The sequence below is a fragment of the Pteronotus mesoamericanus genome, unplaced genomic scaffold, assembly GCF_021234165.1.
Source record: "Pteronotus mesoamericanus isolate MK-2021 breed Mesoamerican mustached bat unplaced genomic scaffold, CSHL_Meso_final contig_101, whole genome shotgun sequence".
Taxonomy (NCBI): domain Eukaryota; kingdom Metazoa; phylum Chordata; class Mammalia; order Chiroptera; family Mormoopidae; genus Pteronotus; species Pteronotus mesoamericanus.
Window position 1 is genome coordinate 23901358 of NW_026555001.1, and position 12940 is coordinate 23914297.

Consider the following 12940-nt stretch of genomic DNA (forward strand, 5'->3'; position numbering starts at 1 on the left):
AAATTAATGAACTGGAAAGTCTCATTTTTACAAGTGCTAAATTGTAAAGATACTACAGGGACAGACACTTCAGTGGTGTTGATGTCTGTTCCAATGAGAAAAGTACATCTCATGGAGAACCAAGGAAGCCTCCTAATTTAAAGTAAGTGTGCTGTTAGCAACATCATTTCACTTTCAGCAGAGGTGGGAGGCATGGCGGAGACTGTTTTCCTTTCGTCTGCTGCAGATTTTCTGAAATGCGTGTACAAGTTATGGAAAATATGAAATTCTTTTTCCTAGGATGGCTAAATTAAATATTTGAAGTATATGGAATTCTCCTTCTCTGCCTCCCTTTTTTTTCCTGTTCTCCCTCCCAGCCTCTTGCTCTACCCTTGTTCCCTCTCCCCTCTTCTTGTTCTTCCTTCCTCCTTTCTTTCCTCATACCTATGATATGTCAGTCACCATTTGGGACAAAATTTACAAAGATGGAAAATTCAAGTCCTATTTTTAAGGAACTCGTAGTCTATTGGAGGAAGTAGATGCATAAAACACATAAGCAGGTAATCATAATGCAACACAAGCAATGGATTGTATTTCAGTTATTTTCAGCCCAAAGGCATTTTTCTGAGTTTTTTGGAGTGGGGCAGGGGATGGGAGGTGGCAATGTGTGGAACAACCTTAACTAGTCCTTTGAAGATGTCTAGGAGCCTAAAACAGAGAGGTTTGTCCTCTAGCAAAATATTGATGAAAGCAAGCTTTGTGAAGAAGGTCCAAAGAGCCATTTTTCCAAAAAGCACAGCTTATTTGGTAACTCAGGAGAGCAGTGATTACCGAGCCTCCCTTTCTGAGGTTCTAATGGGTCTCTCCTGCTTGTGTTTGCACGTGGCAGTGCCATCTCAGGAGTTCTTAGCTCTTCCTGCCAAACACAGGCCTAATTTAGAGGAGTCTGAGCAAGGTCCGCTCTTGCAATATGTCATTTCCTTTCCTTTCATTTCTTAGGTGTTTTAGGCAGAGCACCAACTTCCGGACTGACTTCCAAATCCCAGCTTAGTGCTGCTGCACTTCTAGCAATTACATAATTAAGAGTTTTTGGCTTAAAAGACATTTGTGTGTTTGCTTAATTTAAAGTGCAGGCCCCAAAGGTTGCGCTAATTTTAAATATCACTTCTCTTGTTTTTCCTGTGTACGGAACCATCCAATTCTCCAGTCCATGCAGAAGCTGTTCCTACCCCCCTTTTACTGATGGGGTCACTGAGCTGTGGGGAGGCTAAATGCACACGTTAATCCCTCTAGTGGGACCCAAAGTCGGAGTGTGAAGGAAATTCGAGTCTCCTCCTTCCACGTCTGCTTCCCCTAGAGGGGACGTGGAGGACTAAGGCAGGTTAAGTTTAGGAGTCACAGAGAACAGACCTCAGCAAGTCACTAAGTGTTAGCTAGTTAGAGTGATGAAGAAACGAGCTCTCTGGCCACCCAAGAGCTGGGCTAATCAGATATTAAATAACTTCACAACGCTGTAGAATCCACCCACTTAGTCATTCAACAAATACTTTTCGAGTTTCTATAACATGCAAGAAACCCTTCTAGGCACTGGGCATATAGTGGTAAACAACCAAAACAACACCACAAAGTCTGTTTTCCTTCAGGGAATATTCTAGAATGGGGTGTCAGACAACAGCAAATAAATATAATGTATATGATATAAGATGGAGACGAGTTTTGTGAAGAAAAATGAAGCTCATCAGGCTGGCAAGTGTGTTGCTATTTTGCTGAGAGCAGCCAGGGAGGGGCTGGTAAGTTGAAAGCTCAAGGGCGTGAAGAAATGAGATGGTCCAGGGGAATCTGCTGCGGGCAGGAAGAGCCACCGGAGCAAAGCCCAGTGGTGGGGGCCAGCCCAGGGGGTTTGAGTCACAACAAAGAGGCCAGTTTGCCAGACAGTAAGCACAGTGGGAAGCTAAGGAGATGAGTTTGGAGGGGTAACAGGGTGGATCACATGGTAACCTTGGACTCTGGACTTTGGACATCGCTCGGAGGGAAAGTAGTGGAGGTTTGAAGCAGAGGACTGATGGGAACTAACATATTCAGCTGGCTCATTTTGATGACTCCATCGAGAGTGGGCTGTGGGGACCCAGGGTGGAAGCAGAGAGATTTGATAGCAGGCCACGGTGCAAGTCCAGGAGGATGGAGGCCGGGGAGTGGGGGGCTGATGCCATGGACCTTAATTCTCAAGACAAGGCGTGTGATCCTGCAGGGACATCAGCCCCTCTGGGCAGAGGATGCCCAGTGCCTCTTGTTCCATCTTCAACCTCTGGATTTGGCATTCTGCTGTTACTTATTTCACAGTGTCAATAATTGGGACTCTAAGAGATTTCAAATCAAAAGATCCAATAGCCTTGGGCAATCCGCTTGACCGTTCTGGGCCCCTGAGTGCTCATTTTAGAATTTTCAGAGCACCATCTCATTTGTTCATCTTTTAGAAATAGTCCAAGAGATGTGTAGGAAAGAAACTAATTCATTGAAAACAACGATGCAAATTAGGGGAGTCTCATATATTTCATAACATGGCTGTTATTTTGCCAATGTTTTTACAAAGATCCTCATTCCATGAGCATCAATGTGAAATGTCTCCACTGTTGCTTTCCCTCCGTCCCCCAACCCCTGCTGTTTCCTAATTTTGTCTACCTTTTTCTTTCCCAATGTCTCTCCCATTTGTCCTTCTGCTTCAGCCCCTGAAGTCCAAGTCCTTGTAGGGTGATAATGACACCACCGAAATAACCTTTTGGGGAACTTCCCTGCCTCTTCTGTTACCTTTGCAGGTCATGTCCCACACTCTTCCCTATACCGTAAATCCGTATCTCAGCGGTTGGCCCCCTTCCCAAGGGAACCCTACCTTCTTCTTCCGTCTCATGTCCTCCGGTTCTGTTACAGGGACCCAGTGGTTCCAGAATTTCCTTACAATCCCCTACCGAGTCATTTTAATTTCTGTGGATTTCTATGTGAAATAATGTCCTCTTCTTTCCTCCTCTCCTAAACTCTCAGTCTTTCCTGACACCTCTCCTGTTCCTCTGACTTACCCAGTTCTTCACTCACTGAGCAACTAAGTATTTCTTCTGTATGATATTACTGACCTCCATATATATTCACGTCTTACCTCCTAATAAGACCATCTTTAGATAATCTCAGTCCTGAGCACAGCACAAGACTCGTGGCATGTGCTGCGAGTATCTGCAAGGTCAACGTGGCTCCAAAAGACAAACAGGAGACCTGGAGCTAAGCAGGCGAGGCTTAAAATCCCAGATCCTTGGAGCAGTCACTGTGTGATCTTGGGTAAATTATTTAACATTTCTGAGCCTTGTTTTCTCAGCTTTAAAATGGTCGTAAAGCACCCACTGAGATGGACCATAGAAGTAAATGCTCGCTAACTTATAGCTATTATTATAAGCATTACCGGAACTGTCATAAACTGTCACTGTTCATCCATGTGAACATCAGGACTCGCTCTGCTGGACTCAGCTGTTAGTTGAGGGAACTGATCTAGGTCAGCATTTTTCAAATGCTTTAAAGCTATGTTCCTTCCACATCTCTAATAAAATTTCACATTTTTTTCTTTAGCGTCATTTCAACTGAAAAAGAATTTGATTTACTTACGAAAAAGCGATGCAATCATCAGGGCAAAATGATTCTCTATTTTCAAACTACACCCCAAAGATGGAACTCGGAGAACTAGCTGTTCTCTCATGCCCCCTTCAGATCTGCTGTTTGGCCTAATTCTGGAGGTTCTGAGTGGGAGAAGTTCAGGTCTGTCTACTTTTTCTGTCAAGAAATGATACTCAACTTTGGTTGCCTAACCTCTGTTGCATGTCCGAAATCTCTTCGTACATAAAAGTTATATTTCTGTCACTAAAACATACATGGGGGCCCGTGGAGTATCTTTCTTCTCCCTGTTATTTGCTGGATGGGTTCCACCCTTCACTAAAAGCAATCGGCACAGGTTTAGAGAATCAGACGCCTGCTCCTGTAGCATGTGCTATGGATGGTGTCACTCCTCAAGTTCAAAGCAACTGGAACCACTGGCTCTAGAGGGTAGGAAAATTTACACATGGTAAATACTATCGATTGCTCTTGCCCAGAGATTAATTTAGAAAAAAGGATCTGTTACTAGTATGAAGGTGATGGGTGATGATGGAGAAGCGAATGGGGAGGAATCAATACCCAGGGGCCACCATTAATGTGCTACTGTCACTATTGTTTGGACAGGTTTACAATCAAATGCTATTGATTTTTCATCAGTTTTTCAACTGGCTTCAGAAAGCAAGGTTGCTGGGTTTTGACAAATAAAGGGTTTTCTAACAGACAGCTTTGTTCTAGCTTTTGCACCCAGGAAAGAGCGCTTGAGATTTGCTGAGTCGGCCTTCAGTCCCTGATACATTTGCACTGCACCTTTGGCTGGATGGCTTGGGAGGAATTATGAGAAAGAGAGGCCTCTGCGAGGGCCGAGCTGGGCATCCTTGGTGGAAAGAATGGTGTCGCTCAGAGACTAGGACATCCTGAAGCAGCAGTGTAAAAGCTGGGCAGGGGGATTAGATACTCAGGATGCACACGAGGACTTTGGGGCGGAGCTGGGAAGCTGGAGGTTAACAGTCACTAAGCATGTGCCAAGTGTCAAAAATTTACATGTGTTGTCTCATTTAAATCCTACACCTACCATATTAGAAAGAATTGAAATGCACAGAGTTCAAGTGACTGGCCCAGGTAGACACAACTGGGAAATGCAGGTGGGATTTGATTCCAGGACCATTTGAAATCATATCTATTTTCCTTTAAATGTTTCAGTTCATGCATGTGTTTCTAGTGATGATGATGGATTGCTAGGTGCTCCAGTTTAAGGGATTTAAATGAATGAGAAAAGCCTTGAATATGACCTTTATCCTGAAGTGGCCCATCACTCTACCTTCTTACTCCTGGTGCTAGCTATTTATACTTGCAGTTCCTGCTGCAGGTAGTGGGTATCTTGAGGTGTAAGAGCTTCATCTTACCAATTGGTAATGATGGTTCTTGATATTGACCCACATATATACACAATAACAATAATGACAGAAAAATCCATGGGTTTATTTTTTGTATATTCCTTCTAGGGACTATTGGGAATTTTCAACCACTTGGACATTTTTTTTTTCTTTGAGAATGTGTGTGGGTAATTTGAAAGATACTGTTCTATTTAACCACCTTTTTCTCCTGGTGGCTTTTTTTAGAATTTATAACTAAATGATAGATGTTTAGTGCTCAAAATTAATGAGGAGAATCCATTTCTTGGCTCTTAGCATGAGTAAACAATTTCTGTGTTGTAGGAGTGAGGAAGACTAGAATTGGATTCAAGAGAACTATGCTGAGATCTAATCTTGTCTCTGGTGCTAAGTTACTGTGCAACTTAGGGTAGGTTCCATCTCTCTAAGCATCACTTTTCTCATCTATAGATGAAGGGCGAGGCACACAGTGTGGTTCTCAAAGTTGTTTAGAGAGCAGAGCAACAGGAAGTTTGGGTACTTTTTCTCCACATGTAATGAAATTATTGTAATTCTTATATATCAAATAGAAAGATTTTTTTCTGGCATAACATATTCTATATTCTTTATTCTTCTTAATCTTAAATGGGAATATTATGTAAAATATTTTAAAACCTATATCTGATCAGGATAAAAATAACCTAGATCTACCTCCCACATATATAGTTAAGGGCGAACTTGTCAAGTTGAGCAAAGAGACTTGATATCGGGTGTGATATTAACTAACTTTTGTAATTGCCTGCCTGTAGGAAAGCAATAGAGGAGCTAAAAGTTCATGAAAATTAGTGTGAGGAAATGTTATAATTTAGAAATTGTCTTCAGTAGAGTATCTTTTTTTTTTCCATGTGGGCTGGGGGAAGACCTCATGGGTTTGTTTATAGAATATAACGTGATAAATATAGAGTATATGATTTATTTTTTGATTTAAAACTCCCTTAGAGTTATCCCATTTGATTTTAGAGGCAGATATCATCTCTGTTTAGCTCTGAATTCTTTAGAAATAAAGTTTGAGAACCAAAGGATTAGATGTACCTTAAGATCCCTGCCAAAACTGGCATTCTCTGATTCAAAGATTGCTTTCCTCTAGGGCAAGAAACCAAGACTCTTGGGAGTTTGGAGTAGGACTGGGAGTGAGGGGTGGACTTGAGGATGGGGATGGGACATGCCAGTTAAGCAACTGTCAAGATTTTTACCCACTAAGGCCTTGACTCAGTCCATTGATTATGTGAAGGCAATTCTTGACATTCCAAATTCTGTGCTGTCTGGCATTATATACAATGCCATCTGTCAGCTCTGTAGCTGGGCACTAATCTATGTGAGACAACTTAAAGAGGAAAAAAATGAAACAAGAACTTTGCATTGAAAGAAACTTAGACAGATGCTGTTGGACAGGCATCTCACTAGGCACTGGAGTGATAAAAAGTCAAAGATTTGCAGACTTCTTACCATCAAGGAAATGCAATATAGTGACAGACGCTCATGTGAATATACCTGTGTACACCTAAGGCCGAATGGGGGAACTACTGTAATTCAGGTACAAACACACAGGGCAGGACATGCTTATTTCATACAGGAGTCTCCGAGTTGTCTCTCCCAGGGTGAAGCTGTTAATTGCTTTTTTTCCTTTTTCATCTCCTCTGTCCCTGCAATGAGGCATGGGTGCATTTATTGAGATGGAGGCTCAAAGGGTCAGGATGCCTGTGTACAATTAGCGGATTCTCTTCCTGACTCAGATGGGACATGTGGCATAAGTGAGAAACAGATGTGTTACGTAAAACCACCCCACACTTTGGGATTGTTTGTTACACAGTGTAACCTAGACTATGCTAACTAATACAGCTAGAAGGAAATTGTTCTCTTAAACTGTTCTCAATCTTCTGTAACCTAGATCTGACTCTCTTATTCCTTTGAAATGTCTCATAGAAAGGATACTAATGATCTCCTCTTTTATAGACCCTGGAGAGTTTTTTAGGAATTATTCTATTTGAACTCTGTGTGGTATTTGATTCTATAAACCATGGAATTTTCCCCCATTGGCCTTTATGACACCATACTTCAGAAGAGTAGGGAATAGAAGACTAGGGAATAAATCCTGGGGTATTTTTCCTTTAATATGAAAAATATTTACAACAGCCTCTAACATCTTCTGAAATCAATAAATAGTTGTTACATGGCTATGTTCACTGAGTTAAATGGTTAGGACTCAACTATCTCTGATAATGGATAGTAAGTACTTTAAAAAGGTTCTCAAGAGGTTAATTAGAAATGTCTTAAACTGAGTCACATTGATAAGTGATATAAAAATGCTCATTTTTATTCCTTAAAAATATTAAATTCAGATAAGTGTTTTCTTTTCTGATCATATAACAGTGCATGCAAAACTATTTAAAGGTAATAAAATAATTTTTTATCACTATCATATCTATAACATCATTGATCATATTTATAACCTCAGTAGAATCACCTGTATTTTCACTCTACAAAAGAAGGATGAGTCAGAGAAATAATGATTTTGTCAATGTGAAGACTCCCCAAATATAGGGAAGCTGAACGAGAAACAATTGGCCCACACCTATAAAAATGTCTTAGGTAAAATATGGCTGTTCCCTGAAATAGAACAAATACAGAATAAAGGACACAGACATGTAGTTTATTCCTTTTTACATTTAACAAGAGAAAGCCCTGATTTTGTCATTTATTCTTCCCTTTTAGAAGCCCCATCCATTCTATTTCTGGTTAGTTGTTCTGGTTTAACATTTACCACGTTCTTCTAGTGCACAAGTATGTCCATACACTGGGCTTGTGCAAACCATAAACCTACAGAAAAACAGACTATTTCAGACAATTACCTAATCTAGTCTGCTAGATGTTCAATACCTGCATAAACGAGAACAAGAAACATTGACTACACATGTATATTTTAATTTCTTTTTAATGCTTATTGTTAATATATGTTTTTTATGTGAATTTTTAAATTGCCTTATACTTCTTATTTTTAAGTTCTGGGTCTGCTCACTGAAGTTCTTAAGGAGCTGTTTCTACCTTGCAAAGACACATCAGGTTCTGAACATAAGAAACTACCCTATTGCCTTCTCAATGTTTATCCACTTGATTCTAATCTTCATATTTGACTTGTTCCATGTTTTAATCTTGCCTCCATTCCATCTTGTCCATTGACAATTGACCTTATTGTTCATCTACTCTTTGTATCTTCCTTTCACTCTTCCACAGGAGTCTTTACCTACCTATATCTTTATCTTTCCTCTTGCTATTCCATCTCCTTTTGTTTCTGGCTGTGCCTTAGCAGCCCCCTGAGCCATGTACCCCGTGTGTGCTCCAACGGCTGGCCAAGTGACAGGCAACATGGAACAGTTAGGGCAGCAGGCAGAGGAAGTAGCTGGCATCTCACATGGGCAGGGAAGCCTAGCAATCTCTTGCCTAAGACTAGGTATTTGAAAAATGGTTTCTGACTATTCAGAGTCAAAAGCCTCCTGAGGACCAAGCTCCATCAGTAAAGGAGGCAACTAGGGCTATTGTTTTGCAAAAATTCTTGCATCCAGAGCAGAGAACTGGAGGGAGCCAGCACCAAGAAAATGAGGAGGTGCTGCCTTTGCCTGGACTAATGTCTGGGGCCTTAGATCGTCAGCATTGTAGCTGATGTTCAAACTCACAAGTACTTGGAGTGTGCGTCCTTCTGTGTGTTCCATATGTATACCAGGTCTGTCCAGAAGGTATCCAGCAATATACTATGAAAAATAGACATTTACTGAAGGAGGTACAAGAAACATTGTACATTGGACAATGACACCTCGGTCCCCTTCAAAGTAGGCACCTTGAGACCTTACACAGTGCTCCCAATTGCCACCAGCTGCTGCATCGTATTTTCCTGAATCTCATCAATGCTCTGAGATCTCTTTCCTTTCAAAGGTGACTTTAGTTTGAGGAAAAGCCAGAAGTAGCAGGGCACCAAGTCTGGGCTGTAGGGGGCGCTGAATCACCTGGGTGATTTGATGTTTCTCCAAAACACTGCATGAGATGTGATGTATGAGTGGGCACATTATTGTGATGAAGCTGCCAATCACTAGTTGCCTACAGCTGCAGCCTTCTGAATCATCCAAATAGTTGCCATAGAGGAATGTTCAAGCATAATGCAAAATTTGATGCAGATTTGTTGCTCTGCTTGCTCAGTCATTTTGAATGCAATGGCCACACAGTACACATGCTCACTTAATGACATCTACCACCTCCGCTGACTAGCATAATGAAGTTATTGTTGTTCACGCATGCGCATTCTAGTCCACTCTGCTTGGCTGCATTGATGTCATGCAAACCATTCTCATTATATTAACAATGGCTGAACTTTTTCTAGACAGACCTCGTATACATGAACATTAGGTGCCTCTGTGTACATGTGTGTATGCACAAACAGGTACAAACATATTTCCACATGGGTGGTTACAGTAATACACATGCTTGGCTGTGCAGATGTGAGGATGTATTACATGCTTTTGGGGAAGTGTTATGTATGCCAAGAGTCAGCAGCACTCAGTAAATATTTGCACAGTGAATAAATTATTCCATTTGTTCAATTCCATAAATATTTATAGAATAGTTTAATGGTAATTACAATCATAATAAGTAATAATAATGTAAACAAGGGAAAACTTCCACTAGAATATTTGTGAAAAGATGGGTTTGCCCCAGGATCTGCACAGAAATTATCCATGAGGCAGCTGCTGCTTTGTGGAAATATAAATCCATCTTGTTCTTGTCACTTCGCACCTGTGCTCACTCTCTCCTGCTCACAGACCGGAACTGTGGGCTGCTGTTTTCTTTCTGTCGCGTGTGGCTACTATCGTACTGGCCTCATGTTTTGTAGGCCGCCCCTGCTGCCTGAGCCCTCGATTTTATGTCACTCTCCTAATAAAATTCTGTTGTATTGTCTAAGAATTTTTACTGAGGTTTGGAGGGTAATGAAAGGGAATTACAGCGTGGGACTAAGACTCTTAATATTGGATGCTAAAAAGATTGTATTCAGCAACCAAGGAACAAAAAACGCCATGTCACTTACAGGGGTCCCATCATGGGTGGGTATCTGAGAGCCCTAACCATTTCCTGAATCCTGCAGAGTGTGGGTTTTGGTCTCCTCTTAGAAATACCTGTATCCATCTTCAGAGATTGGTTTCATTCTAGATCCATCCTCTTCCCCCTACCTTAGCAAACAGCAGCCACAGTCACACACCACAGTATACATCTCCCAAAGACTGAATTGTTCTCTCAAGATCAATGCATGGGAGACTTGTGTAGTTCAAGAGAGGTGACTGAATCCCAAGGTCCCTTTTCACATCTCTCTGCCAGAAGGAAAAAATATGCACGCCCTTATTCTTCTTTGGTCTTTGGTCCCATGTGGATAAACCTTGGACTGAACACCTCACCACCAGCCCCCTCCACCCATGCATGGGCACACGTTGCCCCAGGACAGATAATAAATCTCAGAGACAATACAGACTAAATCAATACTAGAGAACATTTTTCTACAGTATATACAGTCTACAAGGATTTTTCCTGTGCCCAAGGGGGAGAGTATTTCACATTAGAAAACAGCTTTCCTTTCTCTTCTCAACTTCTCCCTTTCCCATCATGCATTGTTCCATGGCAAGGGACCCACATAAACATATGAAATGGGGCTCATAACAGAGCCATTCCAAAGGGCTCTCATTTATTTCCGTTCACCTCCTATTAGCTATGCAAAGATGAGGAGCATGCTTTCAATGTATAGTTTTCTCTTTTCCTTGGGCCAGACCAAATTCTCAGTGTGGCCTTCCTCACTGAGGGGAAGGCAGAGGTATAATGATGTGTTTCCCCATCTACAGAACTTCTTAGGGAACAGTGGGAGCAGAAACACTCTTCTCATTATAACAATATTTTCACCTTAATTCATCTAAATATTTATAATGTTCATAAAAGAACATTGACGATCCTCTGCACCTGGACTCTAAAAAAACAAAAAAAACTTCTTAAAACAACGAAGTGATCTCATAGATTAATGCATTGCCTCATTTAACGAATGACCTGGGATCTCAGGAGCACCAGATACTCTGCCCCCAAAGGGCCTAAGAAGAGTCATCTCAGGCGTTGGGAGTGTCATGGAGAAGACATGCGGCATCACGGTCTTTCCCAGCCCTTCTGAGGACAGTCACGTAATTTCTCACCAAGTTGTCTGTCGCTTTATTGGCTGTTTTGACTTGAACTTACCGCTGTGCATCTCAATGGTCTCTAATCCATCAGCTGTGGAGAGGCCGAGGGAAGAACCAAGGCCTTTCCTGGAGGAAAGAGTCCCCTTTTCGCTCTGTGCAGTTGGCTGGCTTGCTCTCCTGGGGAGCCACACAGTTAGAACAGGGCAGGGAGCTGGCAGCCTTCGTTTACTTCGTAGAAGGTCACCGTTGCAGAGGTAAAAGGGGGCACTTCCGCTTTAAAAACAGGCTTTAAGAAATCTAAATTAGCCCGGTTGTCTTCTGTGTGGCTCTGTTATGTGACAGGGCATCAGTGATCACGTGGCAGGGGAAGATAGTGGCGGGTTGGACTCACAGGGAGAAGACATGGGAAGGCTTTTATGAGGTGTATAAATTTCTCACTTTATATATTTAATACAAAAGCTTGTATCTAAATTATGAGAACATTGTTGAGAATGATGCATGGGTTTGGGGAACCTTTAGTATCTGAGGATATTTTAACTGCGGAATAATAACTTGACTGGCACTTCTTGGAGGGGTAAGTAGTAAAAATGACCAGGGGCATTCAGAGATGCTTTCATTGTATGCATTCATCATCTGAAACTTTAATACAGTCAGGATTTACTGAAGGAACAACATACTACTATGTATTAAATGCTGGGAGTGTTATAACTTGGACTGTTCTTGGAAACTATCTATCCAATTACACATGTTCCTCCAGAAATTCAACTGCGATTACTGGCATTGCACTTGATAGAAGTGATTTTAGACTATTTCCTGTTGCAGGGAATGACTTCTATGTTTCCTTCCACTTTCTAGCACAGCTTATTGGGTTAGTTATAAATCTGAGTCATGGTTATGTGGGATTTTCAGAGGCTGAAGAAAACTCCAACTGAGTTGCCCGTGAGAGGAAAAATCAGAAGCCTTTCTTTGGGCTGCATGTGTGTCTGAATAACATGGCCCTGCCAAAATTAGTGAATGAATTTGTCATCATGCAGCTAGAGACTATCAAGTTTAAGATAAAAGTGACAACAACAAAGAGAAAGCAAAACAACACATGCATCTGAGTCTTGGCCACATCCTTAGTTCTACAGCCTTGGCAAGCCATGAACCTTACCCAAGCCTCAGGGTCTTTCGTGAAAAACAGGCAAGTTAAGTAATAGCATCATTTTGAAGGTAATTAAGGGGGTGAATGTGTAAGTTCTCTAGGTATTACAAATTACAACTACTAATTATAGCCATAATTTATTAGCTCAGCCAACATTAACGGAGGTTTTTGTGAGCACCAGGTACTGAATAAGCACTGTTAAGCACTGTGTCAGATGAAAAAAGATGAAAAAAGACACAGCTTCTGCTTTCAGGGAGCTTGCAGTCTATAAAAACATTAATGGTTTGCATTTAGAGGATGCTGAGCACTGGGTAAGGCATAGTTTAAAAGGATAAACAGGAATAAAAAGAAACCTTATGCAAGAGAACCTTGGTGTAGGCTGATTGTAAGAGCTAAGTTTGAACCTGGAGCTGCCAAGTTCCTGGTGACATTTGGTGGAAGCTTCAGGAAGCCCTACAGACATAAGGATCATACTTGTTTTTTCATGAAGGATAGGAACCTCTCAAGGACCTATGGCATGAGCTCCTAAGCACCTGTCCTGCTGGCCTGTCCTGTACATT